The following is a 20127-nucleotide window of genomic DNA, read 5'->3' on the forward strand; positions in this document are numbered from 1 at the left end:
TTCGTAGTTCACAAAAATAATTAAATTTCAATTCCATATTCTTCTCTAGATTTAAAAGTTGACTTAATATGACAGTCAGCTCATACAATTCTCAGGCCGCAGACAGAATAAACACGAAAAGCTGAACCGAGCTGGTGGTAGCATTAGCAGACCAAAAGAGGGAAGCTTACTTTCAGCAAGCCAAAGGGGCCCTGTTAGAGTGCAAGCGATAAATCTACTCAGCTTTCCCTCTGGCAAGGTCCTTTTAATTTACTGTAAATACATTACTCGCTTTGGTCAGTACCAAGTTTGGCTCTGCTTTCTCGTGCTCTACGGCTTTAGCCTAACAATAAAGCCTCAAATTGTAATATAAATGTTTTTTTTTGTGTTGATCATCAAACATATGCACACAAATTTTTACTTTAATTTGTGATTTGTTCGTTGTTTAATAAACTTTCATCTCGTCACTGCAATCAAATACTAAAAAATAGCTCAGACGAAAACAGTTTATTTTTTCTTCATTACTTGTTATGAAATCTGTATAAATCTGTATTAAATTTAGGGAATCTGTATAAAATCTGTATTCTTTATTAGATCTGTATGAGGATGTAAAAATCTGTATGATACAGATAAATCTGTATAAATGGAATCTCTGCGTTGACGTTCCGGTGACGGTGACGGAAGAAGCCGGACCGTCTGAATCGTACTTAAATCGATAGTTCCACGACAAAAGGGCCGAACTGCAAATGAGAGAGGTGCCAGGTTCACAGATTAATCTGTGTTTCACCGATTTTCAACTTTGTGCACAGATTTTAAAAATGGCACAGATTTTCACAGATTTCTGAAAAAGATCTCAGATTTTCACATATTCCTCAATTAATCTCAGATTTTCACAGATTTTTGAAATCGATTACAGTTTAGCATCAAAAAGTACAGCGCGGTTGAGTAAAAAGGTACAGAGCGGTGTTGGTAGTGAGACCGTTTTTGTTTTTGCTCACCAAATTGATTCCGATTTGCTATTATGGAACGGGAAATGTGCACAGATTGTCACAGACAGGTTTTTGGCTTGATCACAAATTTAAAAAAAAATACCTGATGGCATCCCTGGCCTTGTCTTAGCCAGCAATGAAAACATACTTGAAGTAGAAGAAAATCGATTTCAAAATGATTACTACTACTTATTTTAGTGTAAACTACAATTAAACATGGAAAATCTTCAGAAATATGTGTAATTGGGTAAGACTAGGTTTTTCTGGACCAGCATTTTTTAAAACAGAAACCAGTGCAATAATTTTTCTCGAATAATAAAATGTTTAGCGATCGTATTCCATTTATTATAAATATTTTATTTGTTATTTCCGGGCATTTGAAAAAAAATGTTTTTGAACCAAGTATAATGCCATCTCTAAATTAAACGTTAGTTTTCGCACAATAATTTAAGATCAACATTACACACTCCTGAACATGCCCTCAGAGCAAATTCAGCAGCTAGAAGGAATATATTATATGGAAGATCTATAATCTATAACAGCATCGTATGTCCGTTTTAAATTTGACAGAAGAACTATACGAATAAATAAAACTAGAACGGCTTGCTGGGGATACGTTTGTTCCAGCTTCAGTTCTATTATAGATCTTTCATATAAAACTTCTAGCTGCTGAAAGTGAAAGTGATATATATATATATATATATATATATATATATATATATATATATATATATATATATATATATATATATATATATATATATATATATATATATATATATATATATATATATATATATATATATATATATATATTATATTATTTTAACCGTGTAAGAGCAAATTCAGCGGCTAGGAGTTCATCCCGCATACGCATGGCTGCCAGATGGCTGACTAAACGCTGCCCGCTGGAAAAACATGGCTGGCAGACATTCTGGTGACCGACTGCCTCACCGCTGCCAGATATACAACTCAAACGATACAACCGTATCCACCAGGATTTTTTCACATTGAAATCTTTGACATTTTCAGCGAAGGTTAGAAGATGAAAACGCTCGGCTAACTTAGATACAAGCGACTTTGTTTTGTCAAATTGGATTTGACAACCGTCACTGAATCAATTTTGGTAGCCGTCTGGTGGCCATGGCTGCCCAGGTAGTCAAAACACTATGCGGGATTATTTGGAAGATCTACACGCTCATTCAATGTTACTCTCAAGTGAGTAATTTGTACTCACTTTTGCTTATTTAATTCAAATGTCAAAAAGTGAGTAATATTGATTTAGAAGATTGAGTAACTTCTACTAAGTTTTTTAATTGACAACAAGTTCTACTCACAGTGTTTTGAAAACGTTGTGTGAAAATTTGTCGAAGGCGGAACCAGATCATGCACGACGTAAAATACACTGGTGGCGTAGTAAGACAGCTTTAGTTGTGTTGGTAATTTTCTCACGAAATTTAGTATGGCGCGCCGGGATTCAAGCATGTAAACATAAACAAACGACCAGTTCAGATCGGGATTTCACTTCTAAGTTACTCCAGTTGTCGCGCAGCCTGGCGAATCTTTGGCACTTATTGAAAATCTGGACATTTTATCTTCAAGGGCTTGCAAGGTAACGTAATATAGAAAATTTTACACACATCCGATTCTGTTCATTTCGTTGGAGGAAGGATTTGGTGGATCGCACTGTGGTATCTGTTACAGTTATTATGGATAATGGAGTGATTGTGCTGTTGGTGGCATTTCAAATGCAGGTGATGAAAATGATTGAAACATCCCGGAACAAAACACCGCATTTCACTGTCAATATTTTCGCAAACAGAATCTGTTGGGATTAGCAATATCCTACACTGATGTTTCGACCAGATGGGCGGACCCCTCTCAGTATCAGCTGTCAAACTACAAGCGAGCGCATCGAGTGCGCGCCTTTTTCTTTTCACTCCAAATCTAACCTTTAATCAGTTAAGTTCATAATAAAAGTTGTAAACGTTTATTGCGTTTTCACGTAATCGCTTCGGTATCACTGCCTTAAATCCCATTAGGTTATGGGCCCAGTGATCGCGGGTGACGGTTAAAGTGATATTTATACGGAAAAATGGACAGAGAAGCGGAAAATGCGAGAGTGCCACAGTTTGATGGATCAAACTACCCGCAATGGAAGTTCCGGATGCTGGTACTTCTTGAGGAACATGAGCTCAAGGAGTGCATCGAACAGGAAGCGGGTGAGGATGATGAGCTGGTGGTAAAGCAGGAGGATGCCGCTGATGTCCGTGAGGCGAAAACCAAAGCGATGGAAAAGCGACTCAAAAAGGATCGACGGTGCAAGTCGCTGCTTATTTCTCGAATAAGCGACAGTATGCTGGAGTACATCCAAGACATGCAGACTCCTCGGAAAGTTTGGCTGGCTCTGGAGCGGGTGTTTCAGCGGAAGAGTATCGCTAGCCGTCTTCGTCTACAGAAGAAACTACTCACCTTGCGGCACGATGGTGGTAGATTGCAGGATCATTTCCTCACGTTCGAGCGGATCGTCCGGGAATATAAGTCAACCGGAGTGAACTTAGACGAGATCGATATCGTTTGCTACCTGTTGTTGACGTTGGGGCCGTGCTTTGCAACAGTGGTTACTGCCCTAGAAACGATGCCGGAGGAAAACCTATCAATGGAGTTTGTGAAGTGCCGTTTACTCGACGAGGAAATAAAGCGAAAGGGAGACAATGCTGGTCTGAACGGGAAAACAACCGAAGCGGCTGCGTTCAGTGGATCGAGTGGTGCAAAACAGCAGAAAAAGAAGACAGAAGTGAAGTTTAAGTGTTTCGGATGCAATCGCCTTGGGCACAAGATTGCTGACTGTCCGGAAAACAAAAATAAGAAGAAGGAATCGAAGAAAACCAGTGCGCACCTGGGGAAAGGTGAAAACAGTGTTTGCTTTCTCGGTGTTAGTGATGGTTCCTCAAAAACGGATGAGGTAAGCTGGATCATCGATTCGGGGTCGTCGGAACATTTGACGAACAATCGGGAGCTGTTTAAAAAGCTTGTTCCGATGAAGCAGCCGATGCGGATCTCCGTAGCAAAGGAAGGGGAATGCATCATAGCGAAGGAGCAAGGTGACATTACTGTGTATGCCGTCGTTCAGGGTGAATCGGTTCGCGTTACCCTTAAGAATGTTCTGTACATTCCGGAGGCTCGAGTGAACTTGTTATCGGTCCGGAAGATGGAAATGGCGGGACTAAAAGTGATTTTCGCGAACGGCGTAGTAAGTGTTGAACGAGACACTGACGTGATTGCGGTTGGTGAGCGTCGCGGTAAGCTCTACGAGATCGATTTTTACCGCGAAGAACCACCCGATTCAGTGCTTTATTCGTGCGGTCGAATACCGAAAGAGCTCGAACTTTGGCATCGTCGGTATGGACACTTAAGTGCCAAGAACTTAAAACTGTTGATCGAAAACGAAATGGTCGTCGGTATGAGTGCAAAATTCGCCAAGAAAGTCGGGAACGAAGTTGTTTGCGAATCGTGCGTCGCGGGCAAACAATCGCGTAAACCCTTTTCCGCGCGCGAGGGTAGACAGTCGAAGAGAGTTTTGCAGCTCATTCATTCGGACGTTTGCGGGCCGGTGACACCGGTAGGCATTGAAGGTGAAAGGTATTTCGTTACCTTCATTGATGACTGGAGTCGGTTTACGATCGGGTGTCTGATAAAAACAAAAGACGAAGTTCTTGAAGCGTTCAGAAATTACGAAGCTTTAGTGAGTGCCAAGTTCGGAAAGCGTATTTCGCGACTTCGTTGTGACAATGGCGGGGAATACAAAGGTCGCGAGTTCCAAAACTTTTGCAAAAAGAAGGGCATTCAAATTGAGTGGAACGTTCCCTACACTCCGGAGCAGAATGGAGTGAGTGAGCGTATGAACAGAACGCTTGTGGAAAAAGCACGCTCCATGCTTGAAGATTGCGGTATTAGAAAGAACTTTTGGGGACCGGCAATCCAGACGGCAGCGTTCTTAGTGAATCGAAGCCCTGCTAGTGCAATTACAGAAGGGAAGACGCCCTACGAGCTGTGGGAAGGCAACAAACCAAACGTTGGGAATCTACGAGCATTTGGCGTGAATGTGTACGTTCACATTCCGAAGGAGCGTAGAAAGAAGTTGGACACGAAGACCTGGAAGGGAGTGTTTCTAGGATATTCCTACAGTGGTTATCGTGTATGGGATCCAAGACGTAAGGAAATCGTCGTAGTGCGTGACGTCTTGTTTGTTGAGAACAAAGACGAAGTGATCCGCGGTGCTGATGCGGATGTTGAGCGTTACGATAATGTGTATCCAGTTCGTGTGATCGAGGATGTGTCCGATGATGAAAGCGAGGCTGGAGATGAGGTGATTCCGGATGACGCGGCTGAACCAGATGAAGATTCCGATGATGATGCAGAGGAAGATGACTATGGCAGCTGTGGTGATAAAACAATCATAGAAGAAGAGAACGCAGTTCCACAGAATGAATCTCCGGATATTCGACGATCTGAGCGGGAGCGAAAGCAACCCGGTTGGCATAGCCAGTACGATCTTGACTATACTGGATATGCTTTGAGTGCAACAAGTTTCGTTAACAACCTACCAAGTTCGTTAGCCGAAATGAGGAAGAGACCGGATTGGGAGAAGTGGAACGAAGCCATTCGAGAGGAGATGGATTCTCTCATGCGGAATCAAACATGGACGTTGGTGAAACTTCCTAAGGGTCGTGTGCCAATTACATGTAAATGGTTATTCAAAGTGAAGCAGAATGAAGCTGACGGAGAAGAGCGCTACAAAGCAAGGCTCGTGGCGCGTGGTTTCAGTCAGAAGGCCGGTTTTGACTACACAGAAACCTACTCGCCGGTGGCGCGATTGGATACCGTGCGAGTTGTCCTTGCAATTGCAAACGAGCAAAGAATGGCAGTTCATCAAATGGATGTGAAAACCGCATTCTTGAATGGGCGATTGGAGGAAGAAATTTTCATGACCCAGCCGGAAGGTTTCGAACAAGGAAGCGATCTAGTGTGCCGTCTTCAGCGTTCTCTGTACGGGTTGAAGCAGGCGTCGAGAGCATGGAATTCGAGATTTCATGAGTTCGTGGTACGTCTTGGTTTCTGCCGAAGTTCAAGTGATCCTTGCCTCTATATAAAAGGGTCTGGAAACAGCCAAGTGATCCTTGTACTGTACGTGGACGACTTACTGGTGGTCGGTCGTCAGCTGAAGGCAGTAGTAGCAGTGAAGCGGTGCTTGACCAACGAGTTCGAGATGAAGGATGTTGGCGAAGTGCGCGGTTTCCTAGGCATGAGGATTAATCGAGACGTTGAGAGCAGATGCCTACGGATCAGTCAAAAAAGGTTCCTGGAAAAGCTGCTGTATCGGTTCAATATGTCCGATTGCAAATCGGTTTCGACACCGATTGAATGCCGCTTACGCTTGAAGAAAGGGGATGAAGCAGACAGAACCGATAAACCGTATCGAGAACTCATCGGTTGTCTGACTTACGTTGCGTTGACTTCACGACCAGATCTGTGCGCAGCTGTGAGTATCCTGAGTCAATTCCAAAGCTGCCCAACAGAAGACCATTGGGTACACGCAAAGAGAGTGTTGCGTTACATCAAGGGAACGTTGGATTTGGGGCTGGTGTTCTCAGCGAAGGATGATACACCTGTAATTGAAGCTTTTGCGGATGCGGACTGGGCGAACGATCCTGTCGATAGGCGTTCGTTGACTGGATTTGTCTTTCGTGTGTGTGGCGGATCTGTGAGTTGGTTGACCCGGAAACAATCAACTATTTCGCTATCGTCTACGGAAGCCGAGCTTGTGGCGCTGTGTACAGCAGTATGCCATGGTGTTTGGCTGGTTCGTCTGATGAAGGAGCTATCGAAAATACCGGAAGGTCCAGTAGTGTACTACGAGGATAATCAGTCCACAATAAAGGTCGTGCAGGAAGAACGAGATACCGGTCGCTTGAAACACGTCGATGTGAAACACCGATTCGTACGTGATCAGATTCAGCGAGGGTGCATTGTGGTTCGTTACATACCAACTGGCGAGCAAGCAGCTGATGCGATGACCAAGGGTTTGCCGGTAGGATTGTTTCGCAAGCATCGAGCCAGCATTGGGTTGGCAGACTTCGGATATTGAGCGAGGGTGTTGGGATTAGCAATATCCTACACTGATGTTTCGACCAGATGGGCGGACCCCTCTCAGTATCAGCTGTCAAACTACAAGCGAGCGCATCGAGTGCGCGCCTTTTTCTTTTCACTCCAAATCTAACCTTTAATCAGTTAAGTTCATAATAAAAGTTGTAAACGTTTATTGCGTTTTCACGTAATCGCTTCGGTATCACTGCCTTAAATCCCATTAGAATCAACTCTAAATATTTTTATAAAAGCAACTCCCGAAACGTCATTTGTTTATGTTTTTCTTCTTCACGTCTCTCTGTTATTCCAAAATAAAATGACAACCGCACTAACACATAGAAAAACGTGATCACCAGGTATTTTACATCGTGCAGATCATCGATATGCTCACTATACACTAGAGATGGTCGTGTATAGAAATTCTTATACCCGAACCCGACCCGTGCTCGAGTGATCAGCAAAAAAAATTACCCGTACCCGAGCCGTACCCGATGAAAAATTTTAAAAATTACCCGTACCCGACCCTTACCCGATCAATAATAAAAAAAATTACCCTTCCCGATAAAAAATAAAAAAAATTACCCGTACCCGATTAAAAATTACCTGTACCCGTACCCGACCCGAATGAGTAGTAAAAATTTTACCAAAATTCAGGGTGGAAATAATAAAGTGTTTTCGACAGCGAGCCGTATCAGGCTCTAGTTGGTAAATAAAATACATTAAAATACTTGTTTACATTTAAACATATAAATACGCTGTGAAACATGAATAGATTTCCAATGTCTTTGGTACTTTATACTCATTTACAAATATCAACAAAAGGGGGTCGTCAAATGGTGAGATAACTAAGTCCTCACAAGTCCCTATCTCATGCCTCCCCGAGCGTCTATGATGACATTTGGTCAATAGAACGGCGTCGACTGGGTGCTATCGCCTTCTGCGTTAGTAGCAGAATGAGAGGGTGCGAAATGGCTTGTAGGTTGAAGCCCATCCTAAAATGCAGTGTTTATCATAGTATATTACAACATATAATTCTGTTGTTTATTACATCATGTTTAATTATTATTATTATTATTATTATTATTGTTATTATTATTATTATTATTATTATTATTATTATTATTATTATTATTATTATTATTATTATTATTATTATTATTATTATTATTATTATTATTATTATTATTATTATTATTATTATTATTATTATTATTATTATTATTAGAAGAGCGTAACTTACACTGCGACATTAACTGTTATATTGTATCATAGCATATTATTTCATATATTATCGTCTTACACTATTTTATGTTATTATATACTATGTTGTATGGTATTATACTGCATTGCATTATATCACATTATATTGTATTATATTATAATATATTTTATTATATTATATTATATTATATTATATTATATTATATTGTATTCTATTATATTATGTTATATTGTATTGCATTCCCAACTAACCAAAAGTTCGGATAAAAGGGACTGATTTGGCTTAAGCAGCTCTCAAAGTTAATCAATAGCATTCTAAGCAGCCCATTTTTTAAGTAATTATCCACATTTGAAAGTTCGCGCGACGCAGCGGAACGAACTTCTAAGCTGCTTCTAGAATACATTGTACAGCTTCTATGCAGCGATAAAGTTCACGCGGAACTTGTTCTGTACTTCCAAGTTACTAAAAGTACCACGTGCACTCTTAAGCAGCGAGAAAGTTCACGCGGAACTTGTTCTGTACTTCGAACTGTCAAAAATTGCCACGTGTTTTCTTAAGCAGCTAGAAAGTTCACGCGGAACTTGATCTGTACTTTCAAGTTCTCAAAAGTTCCGCGTGTACTTTTAAGCAGCAAGAAAGTGGACTTTTTAAGTAATTGTGGAACTTCTGGTTGCTTGGGTTATGTTGTATTATATTATATTATATAATAGGGTTTACCTACCTCTGCGCAAAATATAAATTTGTTTTCCTTATAAGTTATCATTTTTAAAGTAACTTTCAATTAAATATCAAGGTCGTCACAAGGTGAGCTTGGTTCTCACTGGTTCCTGTTTCATGCCTACACGTGTGTCTGTGGTGACAAATGGTCTATGGAAGGCGCTGATGGCAGAATGAGAGGATGAGAAATAACATATAAATTCAAGTAATATAATATCATAGCATATCGCAACATATCATTTTATTTATTTTATTATTTATTACATAATTCATTGTACTATATTATATTGTTTTTTATTGTTATTTTCATAATTATATTTATTGTTATTATTATTAATTTGTCATCAATAATAATAACATGTATTATTTTTATAGATGTAGATATTATTATTGTTATTAGAAGAGAAATATTCTACTTCCTGCAGTATTGCGAAGATAGAAGAGCATAACGGACATTCTACATTAACTGTTATTTTATATATTGTTTTAGAATATATTATATTATATTATGTTATATTATAGTATTTTGTAATCTATTATATCATTTTATGTTATATTAATTTCATTACACTATGTTTCATTGTATTTATCAATATAAAATATTTGGCACGGGGGCGTAAAGAGGAGGGAGCATCAGGGCATCGGACGAATTGATGACTGGACGAGGGATTGTGGATAGCCAGCCCAAGTCACTTGAAGGAAACTTGTTTCCTTCTGAAGGTTTGACATGAGTCTGACGCGCCCTTCTCAAACAAACCATCAGGCGGGTTCAAGCATGTATAGCGATATGCTTCATCCATGCACTGGATATTATGGTTGGAAGAGCATCTTTTATTCCCGCGGAATACGAGTAAGTGACTCTACTTACGTATCCGCCCAACTCTTTTTGTTCGCTTTTCGGTAACAGCTATAGTAAGAAGGTGAATGGATGAGTCATATCGGGGCTACTGTAAGTCTACCCGCATCCACTGGCAAGTCCTTGAACTGATGGTGGCTTCACTTCACATCACATCACATCACATTTACAAATATCAACAAAAGGGAATCAAATATTTCGAGAAGCATATTTACCCAAAATGTCGTAATACCCGTTGTATTCAATTTTGGTTAGGTATGGTTTTTACGAAACAGTGGTCTTTACAGCCATTGAACTTCTGTGCCACCTCCGGTGGAACCCTCAACGAGTGAACTCGGTGAAAATCACGCATTGAGATTTTCACTCGTAGTCCAGTGAAAAGTAACGATAATTAACTGGCGATATAGCCCAACTTACTGTGCCACCAATCGGTGTCATTGCAAGTGAGGTGACACCATCTAGAAGTGAAGAATATGAAGAACTTCTATGCAGATTTTCTGAAATAAATGTTCATGTTTTTATGGTTAAAATCTTAATGATTTATATGAAAATTTTGAAAATCTCCAATCAATATTAATAATAACAGTTTTCTGGTATCTGAATGTGATATGAGTACTACACTACATTTTATATACGAATCAAATAATTTTTACTGGATTTTGCATTAAACAGCTTTAAAATGGCAGTCTGTTAAAACCTACGTGAAAACTAGGGTCTGACCGTAACATCTTATACCGTTCTCGTTTATTGATCAGAGCAGCCCGAAAGCTGACCCAGAGTCGCCCAAACAACGTTTGATATGTTTGTTTAGCAACCCGCGGTCGCTCTAGATCGGACTCCAATCGCGTAGTTTCGCTCTGAAAATTTTCTCGGGTCGCATCACGCATCCATGCAAGTTTGTTTATTTTTTTCTTTTTTTTCATGAGTTGTTGTTTAGGGCGCGTACCACGTGTTCGTTTTACTCGGAGTCAGAGTCGCCCGCGTCTAGGTTCAAAAACGAAAATGGTATTAGAGCTAAGGCAGTGTGTCTTATTAAATATGTTATAAAAAAGTAGGGTGGAAAATATTCACATAACTTTTCACGTAACTATGATTGATCGTTTTTTTAATGAAGAAAAGAAATGTTTTTTTTTCTGGAAAAATATGCCAGTTGTAAGGTCTGGTCCGAGGCGCGAATGTCAAAACCCCTTGAATCGAATTGTTTATTCTTCGAAAGAACTGTTTTGCAATAAAAATTCTCGTCAACGTCAACATATTTAAGTGAAGTAATTATCAGAAAAAAAAATTTACCCGTACCCGAGTGAGCAGTAAATTTTTTTACCCGACCCGTACCCGAGTGAGCAGTAAATTTTTTTACCCGTACCCGATTGAAAATAAAAATTTTTACCCGTACCCGACCAAAAACCCGTCGGGTACGGGTCGGGTTTCGGGTAAAATACCCGAGACCCGACCATCTCTACTATACACCTCAAAGCAATTCGCGCAAGTAGAAGACGTTAAGAAAGTGTTCAGTCATATAGCAAATATTTTATTTATTTTTCTATACAAGAATATATCAGCATTTCTACGAATGCTGTACAAAATGCCAGTACGTGGGCAACGTAGGAAGGCAGACGGATCCTTTCCAATGACCGATGAACAGGTAGCGGCTCCCTTCATTCGTTGGATGGAAGTGAGTCAGTATTTGTTTAAAGCGAAGAATTCCTTATTAGAAATCTTTATTCATTTCGAATGATGTTGAGTAATATTTATATACTCACTCGAGCTGATTTTCCTATTTGTAGCACTGAGTAAATGTTACTCAGAACTTGACGAATACCATATGTTGACGATAATTCCAATCTCTCTCACGGGACTCGGCAGGAACGGACTAAACGGTGTAGCACTCCGACAACGACGATAACTTTCGTAAGAAAAAAAAAACCTTTATACTCAGCAGGGAGATTTCTTTTTGTGCAAAGGAATGCTTGTTCACTCTTCGACAGTTCAAACAAAAGTAAGTGTATTCAGTTTCATTTGACAGTAGGTAAGTATGAGCAACACAATCGAGCGCAATGTAAGTGTATTACAGTAAGGTAGGTATTTGTATGGTAAGTATATTTGAGCTAATTGTATTAAGGGAAATTATGTTTAAGGTAAGTGTTTTATTACAAATCACATTTTAATCATTTATGCAACTTTAGCTTTATTCAAACGGGGCTAGATACGTTAGTTGTACTAACACACACAGGCCCCCGTTGAAACGGTCCGTTTCAACTATTCATAACTTCCATCCTTAATAGTCGTGGTTGATCGCTTGGAACTAACAGATTCCTGAGCATCCAGAGGAAGGAGATAAACTTCAGTGATAGCGCGTTTGTAGATTCCTTTAGCAGTGCGAACCTCTACAACTCGCACATGTCCATCATCTCCCGGAGTAGCTGTCACTATACGACCGAGATTCCACTGTAATGGTGGCGCGTTTTCTTGCTTCAATAGGACTAATGATCCCACCTTGACTTCATCACGGACGTATTGCCACTTTGAGCGTTGGTGCAATTCACTGACATAATCACGGGACCACCGCTTCCAGATATCCTGAATTCCTCGTTTCATCTCCTGAAACCGTTTGAGCCTGTTAGGTTGTTTTTCGGTGTAGTCAGGCTCCGGAATAGAATACAGCGGCTCCCCAACTAAGAAATGTCCAGGGATCAAACTCAGGAGGTCTTGTGGATGATTCGATAATGAAGAAAGTGGTCGAGAATTAAGCACACATTCTATTTGTGCAACAGCTGTAGACATCTCATCGAGTGTAAAGGATCTGCTTCCCAAGATTCGACGAAAATGATGCTTGAATGATTTCACACCCGCCTCCCACAATCCTCCATGGTGCGGAGAGCGGGGTGGGATAAAATGGAAAGAAATTCCATTTTCGAGACAGTATCCATTCCACCTTTCTGAAGAAAATTGTTCCAAGTATTGGGCGCGCAGCTGCTTTAGCTCTCGATCAGCGCCAACGAAGGCTGTGGAGTTGTCGCAGTACAAGTTTATCAACCGACCGCGACGAGCGATAAATCGTTTTACCGCATTTATACACGCGACCGCCGACAAATCAGTTACGACTTCGAGGTGTACCGCCTTCACCACCATACATACGAACACCGCGACGTAAACTTTAACGTTTGCTCCTCTCCCATACAACGGACGAATGTTGAATGGACCGCAGTAGTCCAAGCCACTATTTGAAAACACTCGTGCCTGGGTCACTCGTACAGTCGGAAGAGGTGCCATGAATTGCTCAGTTGGTTTGGGAGAGCATCTGAAACAAGTAACACATTGATGTACGACTTTGCGAGCCAAGTCTCTTCCTCGTACTGGCCAGAACCTTTGTCTCATTGTAGCGAGAAGAAGTGTTGGTCCTCCGTGGAGGGTTCTAATGTGTATAGAGCGAGCGATGAGCAATGTTAAGTGATGATTTGCAGGAAGTAAAATTGGTGCTCTTGTATCCAAAGAAACACGCATGTTCACCAGCCGTCCCGAAATTCGCAGGAGTCCAGTCTCATCCAAAACCGGATTGTAAGCCTTGATTGATGATTTCAGTTTTCTATCCTTACTCGTAAGGACCCGACGAGGAGTTGAAATAAGATAACGAATTTCCTCTGCGAACTCAACAGACTGCACCGAGCGTATAAGCGATTTCAATGCGGCATCAACTTCTGTAGGATGCAGAGGGCCAACAACACGAGGTTCATTTGAACGTTTACTGTTTCGACAAAATCGCAGGCAATAGCTAGCGATTCTTAAAAGCTTTCCAAGATCGGAGTAATAAGAAATAATGGGGTTTACAACTTCAGATACTGTACACGTTAACACCTTCCGAGCTTCTGCTTCTGTATTTAGTTCATCAGCCTTTGTTAATCTCACAATGTTCTCTGGCCACGGCTTCGAGCGTAGCACGAGAAAATCAGGTCCGTGCCACCATAGAGAATCTTGAAGTACGAGCGAAGGTAGTGTTTCTCTGGAAAGTCGATCAGCTGGGTTTAAATGAGTTGGAACATAACGCCAGCTATCCATTTCTGTGAGTTTCTGTATCTCCGCAATTCTGTTTGACACAAAAACTTTCCACGATGTCGGAGGTGATTTGATCCAGTGTAAAGCAATGCTGGAATCTGTCCAGAAAGTTACAGTCTCATTGAACTGAGATGTTTTTACCACTTGAGCTACAAGCTGGCTTCCAAGTAGCGCAGCACACAATTCTAGCTTCGGTATTGTGAGACCCCGAAGAGGAGCGACGCGAGATTTTGAGATGAGCAAATAGCTGTGTAAGACTTCAGAAGCGTCCGACGATACAACATAGACGCAAGCGCCGTATCCACGCTGTGACGCATCACAGAAACAATGCAAGGCAAATCGATGTTCAGTGTTTGCTATGACCCGTCGAGGTATTTGTAGCTCTGCCAATTTAGTAATCTCATTCCGGAAATTGAACCACCAATCTCGTTGTTTAGTCGGCAGTTCTTCATCCCACGAAAGGTTCATGGCCCACAGCTGCTGTACGAATATCTTGGCACTCACTATGACAGCTCCCACCAGTCCAAGAGGATCAAACAGCTGAGCCATCTCTGATACTACAATTCTCTTGCTTACAGTGCTCAACTTAGGAAGATGAGGAATTTTGAACCCAAAATGATCCGAATCATGCGACCACAGCAGACCCAGTGTCTTGACAGTGGTAGAGGGGTCGATTTCCGTTAATGGTAAAGATTCCTTCAACTGATCGGGTATGTGAGCTATAATCTGCGGTTTATTAGAACACCATTTTCTTAATCGAAAACCAGCCAACTTTAAAAGCTGCGAGAGTTGTTTGCTTGATTCTATCAATTCATCAATGTCATCACTACCGGTAAGCACATCGTCTACGTAAAATCCCTCTCGAATGATACTGGCACCAAGCGGAAATTTTGCACCTTCGTCCTCTGCTAGTTGATTGAGCACACGAGTTGCCAAATATGGAGCACTTGCAGTTCCATACGTGATTGTAGTTAATTGGTACCGGTGTACAGGCTGTGATGTATCCGATCTCCAAAGAACCTGCTGCAGTTTGCGATCCGCTGGATGAACCCACACTTGGCGAAACATTTTTTCGATGTCTGCTATAAAGACGAATTTTGGTGACCTGAAATTCAACACGATGGTGAGCAACGATGGCTGCACAATCGGCCCGACGAGTAAAATATCATTTAGCGACAATTGTGTGGTACCCTTGCATGGGGCGTCAAATACTATTCGTGTCTTCGTGGTCGAACTCTCTGGACGATGAATGGCATGGTGTGGCAGGACAAACTGGGGATGTTCGGCTCGAGGACTCAACTCCATATGGCCCAGATTGCGATATTCCTCCATAAACGATACGTATTCCTTTTTGAACTCCTTGTTCCCAGAGAATTTTCTCTCGATTGCAAAAAATCTACGTTGAGCTACCGCGTACGACTCTCCCAGGAAGGGTAGGAGCTCTTCGCGCAACGGAAGACGAATCACATAACGACCGTCTTCTGATCTAGAAACCGTTTCCTTGAAATGTGATTCACACGCCTGCTCCAAGGGAGTCATAGTCTTGTCATTATCGAAGTTTTCCCAGAAACGCTGTAATGCAGAATCCAAAACCTTTGAAGCGCTCACGATGCAAATCGGCGAGGAATTGGACGACTTCAATAGCTTTCCAGCTACGACGTATCCAAAGACTGTGCGCTGCAGGGTTGGGTAGCCCTCGGACAAGAGTACTTTATGGCTTTCAAGTAGTGAATAGAAAATGTCTGCTCCGATGAGCAGGTCGACACCAGCACTTATGTTAAAGCGCGGATCAGCTAACGGTATATTGGCAGGAATATTCCAACGCGAAATATCGATGTGCTTGCTTGGAAGAGTCACAGTAATATGTGGAATAACGAGACATTCCAGAGAGTATTCAAATTTTCCAAAGCGTGAGGAAATTTTTATATGCACTTTCGAACGAATATGGACAACTCCTTGCCCAATGCCGCTTACATCCATGTTTGTCTTATTACATTTCAATTCGAGCCTTCTGGCAAGGGCCTCCGAAATGAAATTGGCTTGGGAACAACTATCCAAAATTCCACGAATGAAGTGAGAATTACCAGCGATGTCTTTAACTTTCACAACAATAGTTGACAGAAATACCTCATTCTCGTTAGCAGTGTCCTTCTTCGGAGATATGTATGAAGCCATAGGAGGAGATTGTTCATCAAAATTATTTGCCAAACACTTCGCGAACGAACCAACCGGCGACGGGGAGGGAGCAACGACGACCGAATACGAAAAAGCCGTTACCGGATCCGACGAACGCGTGACAACTTGCGGCGGAGGTGGTGAAGGGCACGATTGTGATGCGAACGAACTTGCATGCGACAACTGTTGTTCTGAAGGAATAGAGTTGTTAGACACAACTGAACACGTTAAAGATGTTTGTGTTGAAGGTTTTGTGGCTGCAGAAAGAGGGGGCAAATGCAACAATGTGTGGTGCTTCTTTGAACAATTTCTGCAGCAACCGCTGCTACAATTCTTTGCTATATGTGATCCCTTCAGACAATTAATACACAATCCATGCTTCTTCACCAACTCAAAACGCTGCTTGACTTCCATTCCGAGAAATTGATCGCATTTGAACAGTGGATGAGCATATTTACACAATTGGCATTTAATCGTGGCATCAGCCGTTATATGTGCAGAAATCGGTTTGGACTTAACAGGCTTAACATCAGCGGTTTGATTGCAATTGTGCAGCAGTTTAACTGACTGTAACACTCTTGATGTTTTCCGAACAAAATCAATTAAATTCTGATAAGTAGGTCTTGCATCCCCTTCACAAGTATTTTCCCATTCCTTTAACGTTACTGGATCAAGACGCTTACTCAAGCTTTCAACGAGAACAGTATTCCAAAGATTCGCTGGTGTGTCTAATTTCTCCAACACACCTACATGGTGATCGAATTCGTCTACAAGATCGTACAAAGCAGACGAAGAAGCCTTTCTAACACTAGGAATAGTGAACAAGGCCGAAAAATGATGTTTGAGTAATAAATTCGAGTTATCATACCGCTCACAAACCGATTTCCATGCGACCAAAAAATTATCAGCATTTACCTCCAAATTAGCGACTATACGAGCAGCTTCACCTCGAAGAGCTGCTTTCAGATAATGCATTTTCTGTACAGGTGACAAATGAACGCTAGCATTGATCATGGACTTGAATATATCTCGAAAGGCAATCCATTCTGATGGATTTCCAGAAAAATCAGGTATGTTAATTTCCGGTAAACGTACAGAATGCAACGGAGCTGGTTGCGGGCGAGGTACTGGTTGCTCTGTGGCAGGCCTACAGTCAGGTAATTTACTAATAAGAGAGGCCTTGATGTCAAAGTAAAGATCCTGAAATTGGATTCGTTCATCAGATAAAGTCAATTCGATTTCACCGTCACCGTCCGCACGATGCTCAATTTCTTCAATATCATCTTGGATACTCGCAAAATCTGCCCAAAGTTGATCGAGAGAGTCTATCCGCACCCGTACCTGATGCACTTGACCCTCCTGGTATTGTTCATTGAATCTTTTTATTAAAGCAGCCGAACCGAGAATATTCGCACGTTGCCGCATAAGCGTTTTCAATTTAGTAGCATATGAACGGATCGCCCTTTTCTTCGGCGGTGACGTTTTAATCAAGCTCATCGACACGAAATACAAATAAAACGCACCCACCTGATTGTGATGTAATGCGTTACCTTCGACGTAACCTCAAACTTGCTTTCCAGACACGTGCTGGTTTGGATTTCCTTGGTGTAATTCCACGATACAGCTTCTAACTGGTAATTTCGACTTTACCAGCAAAAAGCACTGCAGCGGCCGACGACGACAATGTTGAATGTTGCGAGAAATAGATCCTTTCTGTTTCTGAATCCACGACGACAAATTCCAGTTCCAGAGATTTATGCCCAACATGAGCTACCACAGCGAGAAAGATGGCTGCTCTTTGTTGGCGACGACGATTCCGTTCCTTTTGTCTGCAACTTCGATTCCCGGGTTTCGGCACCAAATTTTTGTTGACGATAATTCCAATCTCTCTCACGGGACTCGGCAGGAACGGACTAAACGGTGTAGCACTCCGACAACGACGATAACTTTCGTAAGAAAAAAAAACCTTTATACTCAGCAGGGAGATTTCTTTTTGTGCAAAGGAATGCTTGTTCACTCTTCGACAGTTCAAACAAAAGTAAGTGTATTCAGTTTCATTTGACAGTAGGTAAGTATGAGCAACACAATCGAGCGCAATGTAAGTGTATTACAGTAAGGTAGGTATTTGTATGGTAAGTATATTTGAGCTAATTGTATTAAGGGAAATTATGTTTAAGGTAAGTGTTTTATTACAAATCACATTTTAATCATTTATGCAACTTTAGCTTTATTCAAACGGGGCTAGATACGTTAGTTGTACTAACACACACCATATTTACTCAAAAGTGAGTATACAAGCTTTACTCACTATAAGCGGCAAAGCAAAGTATTGTCAATACCGTCAATCCAATTGGCTTGGTAACTTGAGTCCGCGTTTTTCAAAAAAATCAAGTGTTTGGAGCTTTAAATATTGCAACTGAATATTGAAACATTGAGAGAAAAGGTCATTGTACATATTCAACTGTTTCCTCTCTGGAGAGAAAGTATTGTAGGATTGATGAGCAGTTTTGATTTTTCGACAATATTTTCGTCAATCCAATGAAGTTTCCACTACATGATCTGCTCATGAATCCAACAATACTTTCTCTCCAAAGAGAAACTGTTAAATATGTGCAATAATGTCTTCTCTCTATATTTTAATATTCATTTGCAATATTTGATGCTCCAAACGCTTGATTTTCTCGAAAAATGCGGACTCAAGTTACCAAGTCAATTGGATTGACGGTATTGACAATACTTTGGATTGACAATAATATTGTAACGTGTAAGGGCTGCTTAAGGGCAGCTATAGAGTAGTTCCACTTTTAACGAAAGTGAGTGAAATTGTACTCACTTTAGAGTACCCTCTCAGCAGGCCGTTCAATTTTGTTGATTTTTGAGCACTTGTTGAACGATATATTGCACGAAATATTCGTTCAATTTGCTGGAACGGTTTGTTGTTGTTTTTTCTCTTGCAAAAATAGTGTGAAAATTAAGTGTTACCTTTCCATAGAAAGAAAATTTGTTGTTATTCTACGTGAAGTAGAAGTATTGTGCAGGTATGTATTGTTAGTTTAAACAAATAAGTATAAAAAAAAATTCAGAAATTCTGCAGTAAAACTAGTCCAACGGGGCTCCAACTCCTCATGTTAAAAATGGCTCAACAATGGACCTCTGTCTGACGGGTTTGTTGAACGAAAAAAATGGCATTCGGTGCAACGGTCTGTTTCAAAATCGGCAAACGAAGGTCCCGTGTTGGCCTCCCGTTGAACGATTGATTGGACTTTCATTGGACCAATGATCCAACGTATTGGACCAATGAAGGACCACCGTTGAACGTTTTTTTCTAAGTGGGTAACATTGAACGAGCGTTTATAATACACTCTTTTTGAACATAACTCATGGTTTGAGTTGCGATTACTCAACTTCATAAACTGGAACAATATGTCAAAATTTGAGTATGGATTTGAGTCAAATAAACTCGTTGCCATGAGTTCTCTCGCATTTATTCATACATTAGAGTAAGCGTTGAGTTTTTAAACATTTGAGTGAAAAAAATACTTCTTGCAGTTCAGTGCGTTTTCATTCTCGGAATATTCTTATCGAAATAAAGAATGCAAAAATACGTCGTTTGTCATTGCCGTTTCTAGATCCTGTTTTGAAAACATGAATCAACGTCAATCATAGATGTTTTGTGGTTTCAATTGTGCTAAGTGAAAAGCGCAACATAAGAATATCGAAATAATTCAAACTCCAAACCGTTCAAAAGGAAGCGGTTTTAATCACTAGTTTGCGCATTCAAAAGAAAGAAAAATAACTTTGTATACGAAAATCAACGAAGAAAAATTTCTTCATTTTGAGAGTAAGGAACTCAAATTTTGATTTGAACTTACTCAAATTTTGAACGAAATATTTTTTTCTTATTTTGAGTAAAAATTACTCAAGTTTTGACAATTGCGTCCCTTAACGCAAAAATGAGTATATAGGTGGTAACTCAAGTTTAGAGTACGTGC

This window comes from Malaya genurostris, chromosome 3, assembly GCF_030247185.1.
Source record: "Malaya genurostris strain Urasoe2022 chromosome 3, Malgen_1.1, whole genome shotgun sequence".
Taxonomy (NCBI): domain Eukaryota; kingdom Metazoa; phylum Arthropoda; class Insecta; order Diptera; family Culicidae; genus Malaya; species Malaya genurostris.